General features: G+C 50.6%; 1 pseudogene; it reads left to right on the forward strand.

Moving 5' to 3' along the window:
• Positions 1 to 712: 712 nt before the first annotated feature.
• LOC140852950 (uncharacterized) lies at positions 713 to 4,842 on the forward strand (annotated as a pseudogene).
• Positions 4,843 to 18,273: the final 13,431 nt, after the last annotated feature.

An 18,273-nucleotide genomic window follows, 5' to 3' on the forward strand; every position in this document is an offset into this window, starting at 1 on the left:
TTCAGCGTGCCAATCATCTCACATGTCATGAGTCGACTCATGTTTTTCAAACATGAATATCTTTCAAAATATAAGTCCAAAAATAATAAAATTTTCACCAATGGATCACAAATCTTTTGTTCTATCACTTGATGCTTTCAAATCAGAATTTGATAAAATTACGATTTTGCTTCTGAAGAGCAATAAGTCTTTTTCAAGCGAAAATCATTAGTACCCCTTCAAATGCTTTGTAATCATCAAAATTAATTCAAGAAGTAATATTTTTTTTTTAAATTTTGACGGGTTAAAATTCATTACTCAGACCAGGCCATCACAGAAACAAAGCAAGTCTTCAAGATGATACCTTAGAAATGATTTTGCATAAGCTGTTAAGTAGGCTAATGGGTCTGAGATCTCGAGCGGCAAGGGATCCTTCCTTGTTAGGCCAATCCGCAGCGGATCAAAAATAAAAATAAAGAAAGAAGGAAAGACGGCGGAAGGAATCGTCCGCATAGTTATATACACACGGACAATCAAGATCACCGTTCGATTGACCCCTCCGAACAATCTCTACCGCCGGTACGTGCGTCCTATAGAAATTTGTATGCAGTATATCTGGAAGCCGGCATGGGATATTGACATCAGAAATAACCAAAATGCCATTCTCGTCCCTTCGAGCCGTCGTCATCGCTCACGCCCTTGGTATGTCATCGATTTCTAAAATCCCTCAATCACTCCTCTCTCTCTCAGCTGATTTTTTGTTAGGGTAGGATTGAATCCAAAGACTCCACGCCCAAGGGAATTCCATTCGATCTCGTTGGTTTCTCAGCTTGATATGACCACGAGGGGGCTTGGATTCGCCTGTTTCTTCGCCGACTTGGGCAGGTATCTCAGTACTCTCTAGTTTTCCTTTGTTTTTTTGGCTTTTTTTTGTGGTGGGGGGTCGGGGGGTGGGTGTTTGTTGGATAAAAATTATTTTTTTCTTAATTATCATGGGTACATCTGGGTCTCACAGTTAGGAAGGTTTGTTGAGGGTTTAGATTGCTGCGGTGGAGTGGTATATTCGAAGTTTGTACGCATTCGGGTTATTTGAATTGTTCCATGCTTTTCGAGTGTTGTTGATTAGAATTCAGGTTTCAAGTGGAGGAATTCTAGGGTTTTCGGTGGAAATTGGAGTGCTGGTAATTGTGATGACGGTTATAGTTTGTAGAAGAATGAAGGTAGGATTTGAGGGTCAAATGCTTGGGCAATAGGCTTTTGACAATCGGAGGCCGAAATTGTGATGCTCAGAGAAATAGGAATATTGCTTGCATATAAAGTTGGGATCTTTAAGGATGAAGTAGTGGATTGGATTCAATTTAAAATCGTTAGAGCAAAAATGAGGATTCCTATAGACTTAGTCACGGTTAAGACTTTTGGTGGGAAAGGCTTGATGAGAAGGGGTAGGAAGAATAACAGATGTGAATTTACCATAGAATTAAGAAACTAAATAACCATATAGGAATCCAAGTTTAGTCAGCTAGAACAGAATATTCTGCTTGATCCCTTTCACTGATTTAGGAGGGAAAAGGCGAAACAAATAGAGTGAAATACTGAAGTGAACATTGCAAAAAAGCAAAAAAAAAGTTGTACTTTGCCTTGAAGCGGGAAACAACAGAAAAAACTGGACTCTTAGCATGCTATGTGTTACAGTGGGATTTATGTTTACATGACGACCCATTACAAATCACACTGACCCTGTGGATCGCATCAATTCTTTGATGCCATATGGCATGACAGTGCTGCTGAATCTTTTCTTTGGCAATAGGGCTGGGCTGCATATGATTGCTTTTGCAAAATTTCATTGCAAGCGGATCCTTCTGCAACATTTTGACACTAATTTGCTAGGTCAACTTGAACTTCTTAGAAGAACATTAAAGAGCATATTCCATTGAGGAATTTCATATATATGAAGATGAAGCAAATACTTTAGATCTCAAATACTTACTGCAATTAGTATCTAAGTGAAACTAAGCAATAAATGGAAGACAAAATTTACCTTATAAGAGCTGTTATTTGTAAAGATCTTCAGAGGTATAGCATCGAACATGCTTCGATGTTTATTTCAAAGCTGATGTGTCATGGATAGGCATTAGTTAATCATGATTGGTTCAATAACCATGTGAGTCTACATTTGAGAGTATTTTCCTCTGACATTGGATTGATATTATGTGCGGGTTCTTCTAGAAACATAGCTGCACTCTTCTGGGAATCTGGAGGGGATCTTTGAATTTTGCAGTTGGCAGCTTCCCTTCTAGGTCAAATCCCATCTGACAATAAACCCTGAGAACAAAAATTATCTCCTTTGCATCATGGAGTTTGTTCATGACTTCAGCTACAACTTTCTTTGTTTGTCATGTGATAATCTTATGCATGGATCATCACCACTGGTACGCTTGTAGGATTGAAGGTGGGTTGTCCGTTGATTTTTTCTTATGCTCCAGAATTGAAGGTTAATAGGAAGGAGGGGAGAGTAGGAAGTAATACCACTTTAGTTTTCTATGTCAAAAGATGGATTGAGATGATGTTGTCCAAATGAGGTTAAGATTAACCTAAGGGAGGCAGATGTCTATTAGTCCACGCTTTCTGTTGTAGTTCTCATGTGCTTTTTGTTTCTTTTCATATTATCAATTGCATTCAACTCCTCTTAGTGTTTTTTTCCCTAATGGTCAAGGTTTCCCATATTAGTCAACACCATATACCATACCAAACATACCATATCGGACAGATACATAGTCTCATACCATACCGGATCGGTACATAGTCTTATATGGTACGATACTTAATACACCTAGCTATGTCATACTATACCGCATACCGACACTATAATAGGATGATATCGATAAAGAGTCTGGTATTGAGATAGCAAATCTTGATGTACATATATTAAAGCTTGTCTGATAATAATATCTCTTATGGTGCAAGGACCTTCAACTTTGATACAAATTAGTTAGTAATGTGATGAGCTCAATTTTTGAATTCCATCATTCATAGAATATGAAAAACCATATAATTGTTCATATATTTTTGAATTTTAACCTTCTCACACAAATAAAACTATTGCAGCACTTCCTAACTAATTCATCCAATGATCCCAGTAAAAACCAATTCATCCAATGTTTTTTATGTTTTTCATTTTAACTTTGTCGAAATAACCTCTTTGTGCATCTAGTTGAAGCATTTCAAATCACAACAAATGGATTTTAAGTTGTTTTTAGATATGTGAAAAAAAAAATAGTTTAAAGTAGAACAGTTCTGAATTACTTGGCTAACTTGTAAGAGTTGTTGTGTAGCAGAGATAAGAAAGAGCATTTACCATAGCTTGATCTATTTGAGCAAGCTTGCCTGGTAGGCCTGGTAGCTTGCATATGATGGAGAAGCATTTTGAAATAATATTCACCTTTTCTTTTACACTTATACTATCACATGAGTCTACTTTTTATTGAAATTTTGTGATGAGGAAGATGGTGTTTATTGGAGATTTTGATGTTCACATTCTTTTGCTTGTATGCAGTAGGAATGCAATATGAGCTGTTCGATTGAATATTTTAATCCTTGCCATCATATTGTTGAGATCCATACTTGTACATTTTGGTGGTATTAAGATGGGCAGTGGTTGGGCTGCAAGAAGTCTGGGAAAAAGGCCACCAGAGAAGCACTACTTAGAGCTTATCATTTTACTCTCCTCCTTTCTCCTGTTGTTTCCTTTTGGGATTGTATTGTTCGCAAAATGAGATACTCCTACAGACCTGAATGGGTGTAGCATTATGGTGGTAACTGTTGAAGTAGTTTCTTGCTCAGAAGAGTTCAGCAACTTTTGTAAGTTTTCGGCAGATGGTACTAGAAATGATTCTATTTCATTAATAGTCATTTCAAGGATATTAAGCTGAGACCAGTATTTTTAGAAAGAGGAATCATGGAATAAGTTTGCTATGGTCAAGCAGGTGCTGTCCTGAAGAAAGGGAAGAAGAAGCAGGCCAAAGAGGAACTGGATCGCCTAAAGCAGGCCGAGAAGAAAAAGAGGCGCCTGGAGAAAGCACTCGCAACCTCTGCAGCCTTATGCTCTGAATTGGAGAAGAAAAAACAGGAGAAAAAAGAAGAAGAACAACACTTGATAAGGAATGTGCTTAAACAGCGGAGGCTGTTGCTCTGCATGTCCTTCTAGGGGAAGATGCAGATGAACCCTGTCATTTCATGCTGAACAGTAATCAAAGATATAACCCTGGGGATCACTCTAACAATTTTGACCTTTTAATGGGCTATCAGATTTTCACAAAATATTCTGGTGAGGGATTGGGATGGACCACTGATGCATATGGACCTGTGTGGAGTGGAATGATTGGGTGCTTGGACAGTCAATGCCTTCTGAGATGCATGCAAGATGTTTACAAGCATCGTATTATGAGGAGACAGGTCAAATAGCAGATATTTCTGCAGGGTGTCTAGCAGCGCAGGCACTCTCATCACTTCGAATTGCAGAGAAATCACTCAGCGACCAATTTGCTTGCCAAGGACTGGCAAATGCTGTCATCCATAGGATTCTGGGTGGCTGCAACGTGGGTAACAAAGTTAATTTCTACAAGGAGTCATAACTACATTATATGTAGAATTGTATAAAGCTTTGGTAGATGAACCTTTTTCCATTTTGAGTGACTTTAAATATCTTCCTGTTTTAATGCTATATCCTTGTCATGAAGTGGGTGTAAAGGTGCGTCTGAAGGAGCTTGTAATGTCTTTTGTTTCGGAATACTGGCGAGACCTGCTTGGGACCTTTGCTGAATATGTTCTGTTTTCATTGAACAATAAAATTATCATATTGTAATTTGTTATATAGTCAAATAAGCTAGTTGTCGCTCTTGATAAACGAGGCTCTTTTTAAATTCTTGTTTTCAAGGTGAATCTTTAGGAATACTGCATTCCTACAGTTTTCAAGTAGATGGTATTTTTGCCATATGGGAAGCAAAAATAGAATGGCCTTTCACAGTTGTGCACGTATGAGTTTATGCATGATGCAGCCATCGGAGTTCTGTGTCTGGTATTTAGTAGAATGAATTGTGATTGTAAGCCATTTGAGGGGTAATTGAATTGTAGGTACATCTCAATCAAATTCATTTCCTTATCCTTGTGAGTTATGTCTTTTAACAAGATATCTTTGTGGAACCTTTTGTTCCCCCTGGTTGTAGGGATGGTGATGTGTGAAATATTGATTAAGCCGGTCAATATCTGTACTTATTTCATAATGAAAAACTCCATATTTATATCCATGCTGTATTCGCCTCAAGTCAAGTCAGCTCAAATAGTGGTGCGGGTCAAATCAGATTGGATAAATAAAATAATTTAGATAAGTGAAAAGAAAAATTTATCACATAAATATTATAAAATAATTATATTTTTTAAAAAAAATATTTAGATTAAGCTATATTGTGTCGGATTCGAAGCAAGACATATCATTATCTATAGAAAATTTAAAATTATTTTAAATATTTTATCTAGAATGAATATTTATTTTAAATTTTAATTGGATCGAATAAAATCTGTCGCATTTGAGTTGAGTTGGGCACTCAATGGATCGGCTTCAATTATCATCCTTGCCTGGTTGTATCAAAGCTTTGGAATCTAAACATACACCAAAACCGACACTACATGGAAATTTACCATATTTGGTGTATGGTGTTTGATCGTACCTTATTTAATAATATTTGTTGGGTATGAAATACCCTCAGCCGAAGTTCTTGACAGGATTGACCCTCCCAGAACTCCTCCGGCTTTCGACTGCAGATGGTATCTCTCCGGACTTCCCCAACAGCCGAATTTTCACAGTGCTGACTGAATTCCCCCGACGTACGAGCTCCCACTGCACCACCCGAGCCCCTTCAACACGAGTTCCCCCAGTCATCTATTAAGCCGCCCCAAGTGCTCACTGAGCTCCACCACCAGCCGACCTTCCACGACTATCAGCTGTTCCCCGAATCCCTTCTAGGCTTCTTCCAGCCAGGTTTAACTCCAATCCGAACTGCCCCGGACTTCGCCAACGGCTGAACTTCTCCAACGATAGATTCCTACAACTACTAGATTTTATCCGGACTCCTACGGGAGCCGGACCTCGTTCCCGACTCTGGCTGCAGGCGGACGTCGCCCGGACTCCTACGGGAGTCGGGCTCCGCCCACGACTTCGTCTACAGGTAAACTTCGTTCGGACTCCTACGGGAGCCGGACTTCACTCACAACTCCAATTGCAGGAGGACTTCGCCCGGGCTCCTACGGGAGCCAGATCTCGTCTCCAGCTCCAGCTGCGGGAAAACTCCGCCCGGGCTCCTACGAGAGCCGGACCTCGTTGCCGACTCCGGCTGCAGGCGGACGTCGCCCGAACTCCTACGGGAGTTGGGCTCCGCCCACGACTTCGTTTACAGGTAAACTTCGTCCAGACTCCTACGGGAGCCGGACTTCACTCACAACTCCAATTGCAGGAGGACTTCGCCCGGGCTCCAACGGGAGCCAGATCTCGTCTCCAGCTTTAACTGCGAAAAAACTCCGCCCGGGCTCCTACGAGAACCGGACCTCGTTCCTGACTCCGGCTGTAGGCGGACGTCGCCCGGACTCCAACGGGAGCCGGGCTCTGCCCACGACTTCGTCTACAGGTAAATTTCGTCCGGACTCCTACGGGAGCCGGACTTCACTCACAACTCCAATTGCATGAGGACTTCGTCCGGGCTCCTACGGGAGCCAGATCTCGTCTCCAGCTCCAGCTACGGGAAAACTCCGCCCGGGCTCCTACGAGAGCCGGATCTCGTTCCCGACTCCGACTGCAAGCGGACATCGCCCGGACTCCTACGGGAGCCGGGCTTCGCCCACGACTTCGTTTACAGGTAAACTTCGTCCGGACTCCTACGGGAGCCGGACTTCACTCACAACTCCAATTGCAGGAGGACTTCGCCCGGGCTCCTACGGGAGCCAGATCTCGTCTCCAGCTCCAGCTGCGGGAAAACTCCGCCCGAGCTCCTACGAGAGCCGAACCTCGTTCCCGACCCCGGCTGCAGGCGGACGTCACCCGAACTCCTACGGGAGCCGGGCTCCGCCCACGACTTCGTCTACAGGTAAACTTCGTCCGGACTCCTACGGGAGTCGGACTTCACTCACAATTCCAACTGCAGGAGGACTTCGCCCGGGCTCCTACGGGATCCAGATCTCGTCTCCAGCTCCAGCTGTGGGAAAACTCCGCCAGGGCTCCTACGGGAGCCGGACCTCGTTCCCGACTCCGGCTGCAGGCGGACGTCGCCCGAACTCCTATGGGAGCCGGCTCCACCCATGACTTCGTCTACAGGTAAACTTCGTCCGGACTCCTACGGGAGCTGGACTTCACTCACAACTCCAACTGCAGGAGGACTTCGCCCGGGCTCCTACGGGAGCCAGATCTCGTCTCCAGCTCCAGCTGCGGGAAAACTCCGCCCGGGCTCCTACGGGAGCCGGACCTCGTTCCCGACTCCGGCTGCAGGCGGACGTCGCTCGAACTCCTACGAGAGCCGGGCTCCGCCCACGACTTCGTCTACAGGTAAACTTCGTCCGGACTCCTACGGGAGCCGGACTTCACTCACAACTCCAACTGCAAGAGGACTTCGCCCGGGCTCCTACGGGAGCCAGATCTCGTCTCCAGCTCCAGCTGCGGAAAAACTCCACCCGGGCTCCTACGAGAGCCGGACTTCGTTCCCGACCCCGGCTGCAGGCGGACGTCGCCCGAACTCCTACGGGAGCCGGGCTCCGCCCACGACTTCATCTACACGTCCGGACTCCTACGGGAGCCGGACTTCACTCACAACTCCAACTGCAGGAGGACTTCGCCCCGACTCCTACGGGAGCCAGATCTCGTCTCCAGCTCCAGCTGCGGAAAAACTCCGCCCGGGCTCCTACGGGAGTCGGACCTCGTTCCCGACTCCGGCTGCAGGCGGACATCGCCCGGACTCCTACGGGAGCCGGGCTCCGCCCACGACTTCGTATACAGGTAAACTTCGTCCGGACTCCTACGGGGGTCGGACTTCACTCACAACTCCAATTGCAGGAGGACTTCGCCCGGGCTCCAATGGGAGCCAGATCTCGTCTCCAGCTCCAGCTGCGGGAAAACTTCGCCCGGGCTCCTACGGGAGCCGGACCTCATTCCCGACTCCAGCTATAGGCGGACGTCGCCCGGACTCCTACGGGAGCCGGGCTCCGCCCACAACTTCATCTACAGGTAAACTTCATCCGGACTCCTACGGGAGCCGAATTTTACTCACAACTCTAATTGCAGGAGGACTTCGCCCGGGCTCCTACGGGGGCCAGATCTTGTCTCCAGCTCCAGCTGCGGAAAAACTCCGCCCGGGCTCCTACGAGAGCCGGACCTCGTTCCCGACTCCGGCTGCAGGCGGACGTCGCCCGAACTCCTACGGGAGCCGGGCTCCGCCCACGACTTCGCTCACAGGTAAACTTCGTCCGGACTCCTACGGGAGTCGGACTTCACTCACAACTCCAATTGCAGGAGGACTTCGCCCGGGCTCCTACGGGAGCCAGATCTCGTCTCCAACTCCAGCTACTGGAAGACCCCGTCCGGACTCCCGCGGAAGCCGAACTTCATCCCCGACTTCAACTGAAGGAAGACTTCGTCCGAACTCCCATGAGAGCCGGACTCTGAGCTCCTCTCAGACGGGCAACTAGCCACCTCCTCTCCGCCAGACACTCCCGTCGGACTTCGGCCGACAGGCCTGGACCCTCTAGCAGGCCACAGCAACAGCCACAACTCTGCTCCACTTCCTGCGATGGATTTCGCGTGGCTCCATCACTCCCTGGCAGACCGCAATAATGGCAATGATCCTGCTCCACTTCCTGCGATGGATACCACGCGATTCCTCCATCCTCTGGCAAGCCACGATAACGAACACCGCTCCACCCCCCGCGACAGACTCCACGTGGCACGTCCCGGTGATAGCCACGATTTCATTCCACTACTCTTCACAGCAAACTCCTCCTGACCGTGGGCAGCCCACTGCCGGATGGTTACAGTCGTCGCTATCAGTCTGTTGCTCCCTCCACCTATAAAAGGGGGACCCCAGATACGTTATTCTCTAAGCTCTCATTTTTTACCTAGAAACTCTGCTAAAATTTCCATTCGAGCACGCCATTCTTGTTAAGGAAGAGAGCTGACTTGAGTGTCGGAGGGTCTTGCCGGAGCAACCCCACCTCCGGTTTAGACTTCTTTTGCAGGTCCCGACGGTGACCGCAACTCCCTCGACTCCAGCCTCTCCGACGCAGGTGAATTTTTGCACCAACAAGATTGGCGCTAGAGGAAGGGCCTGTGTCTTTACAGTACCCTTATTCTTAAAGGAGCGCTCAATGGAACCGCCCCCAGGCATCTTTTTCGGCGTCCTCTCCTCCTTCCTCCGCTAGGTCTTTGCCCGATGCCTCCCTGCAGGGCATCCACGCGACGATCGGGGGTCAGATCTCAGGCTCCGACCTCACCCCCAGTTTCCCAGCCTCCTCCTCCTCCTCCAGCAACGATGGTTGGCGCGGAGCAGTTTGACCTGCTGGTGCAGCAGGTCAGAAGCCTCACTGAAGCTGTGTAGGCCATACAGCAGCAGCAGCAGCCACAGGCATCGGTGTGCCTGGAAAGAGCGTCACCGGAACACCAGAATCCGGTGGTAGGGCGGGCCACTTGGGCCGGCCGCTCCGTCTTTCTCGAAAAGATGAATCCGAGGGTGGAGAGCCCTCGGTCGGATCACGATTCTGCCCCTGAAAGATCTCTACCCCCATTCTGCCAGAGGACCCTCGAGACCCGTAGTCGAGAGGATTTCCTGGACCGAAGGCTCCAGGAGATGAACCAGCAGATCGAAGAACTCCACCATGCTCCCCCCGCTTGTGGTGAGGATATTTGCACTGACCCCCCCTTTTCTCAAATGATCATGTAGGAGCCGATCTCGCCAAACTTCAAACTCTCCCAATTTGAAAGCTACGACGGAACTTCGGACCCGGTTGATCACCTGGAGGCCTTTCGGACGATGATGCTGCTTCATGGTGCACCAGACGTCATTCTATGCCGAGCCTTCCCATCCACCTTGAAGGGAGCGGCGAGAAACTGGTACTCGATGCTGAAGTCGGGTACTATCTTTTCTTTCGATCAGATGAGCCACCAATTTGTGGCCCATTTTGTCAGCAGTCGGCGCCCCCGGAAGGGTTCGGAGTCCCTCATCAATATCAAGCAGAGGGAGGGGGAGTCCATCCGGACCTACATCAACCGTTTCAATGTCGCCACGCTGGAGGTCCGAAACTTGGACCAGTCGGTGGCGATGGCCGCTCTGAAGGGCGGCCTTCAGAAGAATGACCTTTTGTTCTCTCTAGAGAAGAAGTACCCCAGGGATTTTGCTGATCTGTTGGCTCGGGCCGAGGGGTACGTCCGAGCAGAAGAAGCCTTCAAAATGAAGGATGAGGAGACTGCGAGAGAGCGACAGACGGAAAACTCGAGTAAGCCTACAGTCAAAAAAGGGCCGAGGGAAGCTCGGCCGCATTCTCGAACTCCTCCCAGGCACAAGCGTGTCCATACTCCTCCCCGGGTATGTAGGCAGAGAAGTCCGGACCGTGAAGTTTGACGGGGTTCCCCACCAGGAAGATTCCGCAACTATGCCCCCCTCAATGCCTCGAAAACCCAAGTGCTGATGGAGGTCATGGAGCAGTTGCCAAGGCCGGAAAGGATGCGCACACACCTTGGGAAACGCAATCCTAACAAGTTCTGCCTCTACCATCGTGACCACGACCATGATACAGAGGAGTGCATTCAGCTCCGGGACGAGATCGAGGAGCTCATCAGACGAGGTCGGCTCGACAGGTTCATTCGACGCCGACCTGAAGGCAGAGAGGATCGGCCAAGGGCCCTGCCGCAACCTGAACCGCCAAGGAGGGAGGAACAGCTCGGGGATCGGCCTCCAATCGGGACCATGACTCCATCACTGGAGGACCTTAAAGAGGAGCAGACCTTCCACGACCATGGGACTCGAGAAACCTGTAAATGTACTGCTAATGACTTTGCTTTGAATCAAAATTCCTTTCGACTTTGCATGTCTTTCCCTTTTGGCATGGACTTGTTACGATTGGGGATAACCCCTTCAAACAATTAAAATAAGATCATGTTAGGGACAGGAGGAGAATCTCGTCCTAACATGAGCAAAATGAGAGTCCAATTATTTTAAGATCGGATCGGGGGGGAGGCCCATATAACGGCCCTTAAGTGCCCCATGGCCATGTTGGGGACAGGAGGAGAACCTCGTCCTAACATAGGCAAAGTCAAAGGCCCGATTCTTTTAGACCAGATGGGAGGAGAGGCCCTACAACGCCCTTATGCGCCCCCACAGCCATGTTAGGGACAAGAGGAGAACCTCGCCCTGACATGAGCAAAGTCAAAGGCCCGGTTCTCTTAGATCGGATGGGGGGAGAGACCCTACAATGCCCTAATGTGCCCCCACAGCCATGTTAGGGACAGGAGGAGAACCTCGTCCTAACCTGAGCAAAGTCAAAGGTCCGGTTCTTTTAGACCGGATGGGGGGAGAGGTCCTACAACGCCCTAATGTGCCCCCACAGCCATGTCAGGAACAGGAGGAAAATCTCATCCTGACATGAGCAAAGTCGAAGACCTGATTCTTTTGGACCAGATAGGGGGAGAGGCCCTCGCAACGACCTTTATGTGCCCCCACAGCCCCGTTGGGAACAGAGGGAAAACCTCGTCCTGACGATGACAAAAACCTGATCGCCCAACATGATCGGATAAAAGGAAAAGTCTCCTCAACGGCACCTCTACACCTCTACGCGACCCCGCGAAAAGCAAGGGGAGGACCCTCACTCAGAAAAGAGGAGAAAAATTAAAAAAGAAAGCGACGAACTACATTGACAACAGATGAAAAATAAACTACATCAAAAATATAGGAAACTTCGTCTCAACAAAGACGGGAGCTCCTACCGAACATCTCTGGTCCCTAAGAAGACTCTCGACATGACTAATGTGAAGTTCAGACCATGAGCTTGAGCCTGCGGCCATGGACGACAAGAAAAGTAAATCAACGTGGCGACGATTGGGCACCTCCGAGCGACACCAACGTCGAACAAGTCAAGGACGTCGAACAAGTCAAGAGACAAAAGAAGTTCGACGGACGACGATTTAATGCAATACGTGGACGAGGTAACACTAAATCTCTTTTTCATTTCATTCACAAAATATACACTACAAAGCCCAGCAAGCTAAAGGAAGAAAAGCAAAACAACAAGAACAAGACGAAACAACAAAAGAAAAAATATATACATGGGAAGACGGAAGGACCAAAAGAGCCCTAAGAGGACCCGGCTCCCTCCGACCTCGGACTCTCGGCTTCGACCTCGCCAGGGAGCCCCTTAAACGTTCGACTTCTGCTTCCAATTCCCTCTCTCTCATTAATATCTCCATGTATCTTCGATGAAATCGTTGGCTTTCGTTCACCGCCTCTCGACACCTTTTTTTCAGGACCTCGAATTCTGCCTCCGCGTCCTTGACGGCCTGCTACTCGCATACCAGCTGGATCTTCAATTGCTGCAACTCGGCCTTCCCCTCCCCAATAGCGACGGATAGTTCTTCTGCGGTCCTCCTCAGGGATTAGAGTTCGTCGGAATCCCGAGCGGAGGCAGATTGATCCCCCTCAGTTAGGTGCCTTCGAAGGCGGGCAACCTCATCGGTCGCCATCCGGAGCCTCCCCCTGTATTCATCCACCTGCTTGCGCCAGCCGGCCCGGTACGCGTCATAGCCCACCTCGGCATCCTGGACCTGTTGCTGGGGTCGGAGACCTTTTTCAACCACTCCCGATCGCTGTCGGCCCGAGTCAAAAGTCGGGATGAACTCCTCTCCAACTGGCTAATTCTCTCCTGGGCAGCCGACAGTTCCACCCTGAGAGAACTGATCTTGGCAGCTTGAGCCCAAATTTGATCGCTGGCACACTTCTTGTGTTCCTCAAGCTCCTTCTCAAAGTCCGTCTTCCTCCGGCTGTACTCCATGATTCCCTTCACGTGGAGATTCTGAAAGTGGGTGGCCTCCGCGGTGGCTTCAAAGTGGCTCTCCCTTAACCTGCGGAGTTCGCCTTCCATCTTCTTCGACCTTTTCATCAAATGAAGAACCTCCTTCTTCAGGCGCTGGATCGTGGACTTCAGTGGAATCTCCTGAGGCAAGGGAAGCGCTTCGGCAGGGCGCTGCCATCGGGAGGTCAACGCGTTAAGACGCAGCTCATTACAAAGAAGAAAAAAAAAAAAGAAAGAAAAAGAAGAGAAGAAAAGTCCCCCACAAGGAGGAGACCAATTTTATTGACTGAACATTTCTTGAAGACAAAAGAAAGAAGAAAAATGGCAATAAAGGAAGAATACAAGATTAGAGGTCTCAGACCTCTGGATCAACGGCGGGACTCGGCACCTCTGGGGGGTGGTCCGCGGTGGCTGCGACGACGGTGGAGGGTCCAGCTTCATCCTTGGATACCTCATCCAAGAAGCTGAGGTCGAGCTCGGAGAACTTCACGACCATCTTCTCCTGGCAGAGCTCGAACCCTTTATTGAACGCGGCTTGGCCGAACTCAACCTTCAACTTCTTCATTTCAGTGGAAGCCTTGAACTCCTCCACCGCTTGAACCCTGGCCTCCGAGACCAGGGTCGGGATCTGTTCCGCCATGTTGGCAACCTCGGCCTCCGCCCTCCTCACCATCTCCTCCAAGGCGGCCTTCTGTTCCATCGAGGTCTGTCTCTCTCTCTCAAGAACCTCTCGGAGATCGGCCACCTCGAGGGCCATTTCCTTAAGGCAGGTAGCCTCGGCCTGCTGACCTTCCACCGTCTTGTTTGTCGTCTCGATGTTGGCGAGGAGTTGGTGCCCGAGCTACAAGAACGATCGGAGGGTCAGAATGGGAGCTGAGAAGTTAATTAATTGAAGAAGCGAAAGGAAGAAAGGAGGATGAATCTGCTTACCTCGAGGAAGGCCCCCAGTGAGTCCCAGACTCGTTGTGCAGGATCGACGCGGACGATCCTCTGGACGACTTCGGGCAGTGAGCACCCATCTACCAGCTTTTTTATTAGATCCCTGTCACTAAAGGGATCACCCCCCTGCTCCTCTTCAGAGCCGCAGGATTCTTCAGTGGCAGCCCGGCGACTGCCGACCCTGCGGGCCAAGGTCTTCCTCCTCTTCCTCCTCTCACCCCCTGGCACCTCCTCAGGGCGGATCTCCGAAGCGGGGACCTCGGTAGGAGAACTCAAACCCCTCGAGGAAGCATGGGCGACTGGAGGCTCAGTGTCTGCAAGGACGTCGGTAGTTGAGGTCGCTTAGGCGCGTGCGGTCGAACTCATCCCCTCCACTCTGGTCTTCTTCGCCGGCTCGGAGGCCGCGGCGCCTTTTCTTTTGAGAGCCTTCAGGCCCCTGGCAAGCATCTGTGCTTCTTCAGCGTCAATGCCTAAAAAAAAAAAAAAAAAAAGAAAGGAAAGAGAGAAAAAGAGAGAGAAGGGGGCGTGAAAAAGAAGAAAAGAAGAGAAGTAGGAGAAAGAGACTTAAAGAAAAGAAAAGAAGAAAAGAAAAGGAGAGATGAAATACTGATGGGATCCAGGGAGCTCAAGCCGATGTTGAACAGAAACTGCTCCTTCAGGAGGTTGGAGAGAGAAAAAGTTGGATATTTGAGGAGTTTCTGGGAGGCTTGATGATCGTCCCCCCCAGGCTGGGCACCCGACGGACGGAGTCCCTCGGAGAGCCCCAAGGGGGCAACTCTAGCCTCAAGGTCGGGCATTGAATATAAAGAAACTTTCCCTTCCAGTTATGGATAGAAGAGGGGGTACCTTTCAACAACTCCTTTCTACCGAACTGTGGGGAGAAGTACCACCAATCCTTCATCATGGGATGATGCTTGAAAGTGTAGAAGTATCTAAACAAGAAAAAGATGGGCTGGACTTCGACTATATGACAAAGAGAGAGGAACCCTATCAAAAATCTAAAGGAGTTCGGTGCAACCGAAGCCAGAGAAATGTCCAGAAACTGAAAAAGAGCAATGACAAAAGGCGGAAGAGGAAGCCGAAGTCCGGCACGAAAGGCCTCCTGGTACAGGCAGAAGCAGCCGGAGGGAGGGGCACTAGCCCGGTCAGACGGGCCAGGAAGTTTCAGTTCGTACTCTGGAGGAACCCCATACTGAACTCTTATCAGTTGGAGTTTGTCTGGAGTCAGAGAACAAGGAATGACGTCCGGTGCAAAAACCAGACGAGGTTCAGCTCTAGCTACCGATTCATCTACCGCCTGAGGACTCTGAGAGACCGAGATAGACGAACTCCTAGAGCCGCTAGAAGAAGAAGCCCTGGAGGACATCTAGAATCACTCGAAGACCACTTACAGAGGCAAAATCCCTAAAAATCGGGAAAAATCACGGATAAGGTCTCAGGGGACTGATGTGCAGAGCAAGAGGAAGAAAGATCAAACGGCAAAAAGAAGAACAAAAAGAGGAAGGAGTTTCGAGACTAACCTAAGTGATTCAGAGAGGTGCGAAGGTGCGGAAATGGGGACGGCTCGAGGAACGCCTAAGGCTGGAAAGAGCGTTGAGAAAAATCGAAGTTCTCAGAGAGAAGAAGGGCGCCAGAACGAGACCGTCAGATAGAGCAGGACTCTTGGAGGAGCGCGGGTTTAAATAGGACCCGAGATCTGGCATAATGACGATTGTGAATCCCCTCTGACCGGTCTGTTTTCGCCGCGTGTCCCACTCACCACAGCGGGCGGTTAAAAAGTGGCAGACGGCTGACAGAGCCTTTATTGCGCCACGCCTTGAGCACCGTTCCACTGCAGGTTCCAAAAGAGCCTCTTCGGATCGTCTCGATTTGGAAAGACCCCAGCGCATGCGCATTGAATGCGAAAATATCTGAGGACGATTGCGTGCGAGCATCAAGGGAGCAACTTCGGCTGTGACAATCTCTCCGTACTTTCTTCATTCGAAATTCGAACTCGAAAGTAGGGGGACTGGTGTTGGGTATGAAATACCCTCAGTCGAAGTTCTTGACAGGATTGACCCTCCCAGAACTCCTCCGGCTTTCGACTGTAGATGGTATCTCTCCGGACTTCCCCAACAGCCGGATTTCCACAGTGCTGACTGAATTCCCCAGACGTACGAGCTCCCACTGCACCACCCGAGCTCCTTCAACACGAGTTTCTCCAGTCATCTATTAAACCGCCCCAAGTGCTCGCTGAGCTCCGCCACCAACCGACCTTCCACGACTATCAGTTGTTCCCCGAATCCCTTCCAGGCTTCTTCCAGCCAGGTTCAACTCCAATCCGAACTGCCCCGGACTTCGCCAACGGCTGAACTTCTCCAACAGTAGATTCCTACAACTACTAGATTTTATCCGGACTCCTACGAGAGCCGGACCTCGTTCCCAACTCCGGTTGCAGGCGGACGTTGCCCGGACTCCTACGGGAGCCGGGCTCCACCCACGACTTCGTCTACAGGTAAACTTCGTCCGGACTCCTACGGGAGCCGGACTTCACTCACAACTCCAATTGCAGGAGGACTTCGCCCAGGCTCCTACGGGAGCCAGATCTCGTCTCCAGCTCCAGCTGCGGGAAAACTCTGCCCGGGCTCCTACGAGAGCCGGACCTCGTTCCCGACTCCGGCTGCAGGCGGACGTCGTCCGGACTCCTACGGGAGCCGGGCTCCGCCCACGACTTCGTTTACAGGTAAACTTCGTCCGGACTCCTACGGGAGCCGGACTTCACTCACAACTCCAATTGCAGGAGGACTTCGCCCGAGCTCCTACGGGAGCCAGATCTCGTCTCCAGCTCCAGCTGCGGGAAAACTCCGCTCGGGCTCCTACGAGAGCCGGACCTCGTTTCCGACTCCGGCTGCAGGCGGACGTCGCCCGGACTCCTACGGGAGCCGGGCTCCGCCCACGACTTTGTCTACAGGTAAACTTCATCCGGACTCCTACGGGAGCCGGACTTCACTCACAACTCCAATTGCAGGAGGACTTCGCCCGGGCTCCTATGGGAGCCAGATCTCGTCTCCAACTGCAGCTGCGGAAAAACTCTGCCCGGGCTCCTATGAGAGCCGGACCTCGTTCCCGACTCCGGCTGCAGGCAGACGTCGCCCGGACTCCTACGGGAGTCGGGCTCCGCCCACAACTTCGTTTACAGGTAAACTTCGTCCGGACTCCTACGGGAGCCGGACTTCACCCACAACTCCAATTGCAGGAGGACTTCACCCGGGCTCTTACGGGAGCCAGATGTCGTCTCCAGCTCCAGCTGCGGGAAAACTCCGCCCGGGCTCCTATGAGAGCCGGACCTCGTTCCCGACCCCGGCTGCAGGCGGACGTCGCCCGAACTCCTATGGAAGCCGGGCTCCGCCCACGACTTCGTCTACAGGTAAATTTCGTTCGGACTCGTACGGAAGCCGGACTTCACTCACAATTCCAACTGCAGGAGGACTTCGCCCGGGCTCCTACGGGAGCCAGATCTCGTCTCCAGCTCCAGCTGCGGGAAAACTCCACCCGGGCTCCTATGGGAGCCGGACCTCATTCCCGACTCTGGCTGCAGGCGGACGTCGCCCGAACTCCTACGGGAGCCGGGCTCCGCCCACGACTTCGTCTACAGGTAAACTTCGTCCGGAATCCTACGGGAGTCGGACTTCACTCACAACTCCAACTGCAGGAGGACTTCGCCCGGGCTCCTACGGAAGCCGGACCTCGTTCCCGACTCCGGTTGCAGGCGGACGTCGCCCAAACTCCTACGGAAGCCGGGCTTCGCCCACAACTTCGTCTATAGGTAAACTTCGTCTGGACTCCTACGGAAGTCGGACTTCACTCACAACTCCAACTGCAGGAGGACTTCGTCTGGGCTCCTACGAGAGCCAGATCTCGTCTCCAGCTCCAGCTGCGGAAAAACTCTGCCCGGACTCCTACGAGAACCGGACCTCGTTCCCGACCCCGATTGCAGGCGGACGTCGCCCGAACTCCTACGGGAGCCGGGCTCCGCCCATGACTTCATCTACAGGTAAACTTCGTCCGGACTCCTACGGGAGCCGGACTTCACTCACAACTCCAACTGCAGGAGGACTTCGCCCGGGCTCCTACGGGAGCCAGATCTCGTCTCCAGCTCCAGCTGCGGGAAAACACCGCCCGGGCTCCTACGGGAGCCGGACCTCGTTCCCGACTCCGGCTGCAGGCGGACGTCGCCCGGACTCCTACGGGAGCCGGGCTCTGCCCACAACTTCGTCTACAGGT

The sequence above is a fragment of the Elaeis guineensis genome, chromosome 12 (genome assembly GCF_000442705.2).
Source record: "Elaeis guineensis isolate ETL-2024a chromosome 12, EG11, whole genome shotgun sequence".
Taxonomy (NCBI): Eukaryota; Viridiplantae; Streptophyta; class Magnoliopsida; order Arecales; family Arecaceae; genus Elaeis; species Elaeis guineensis.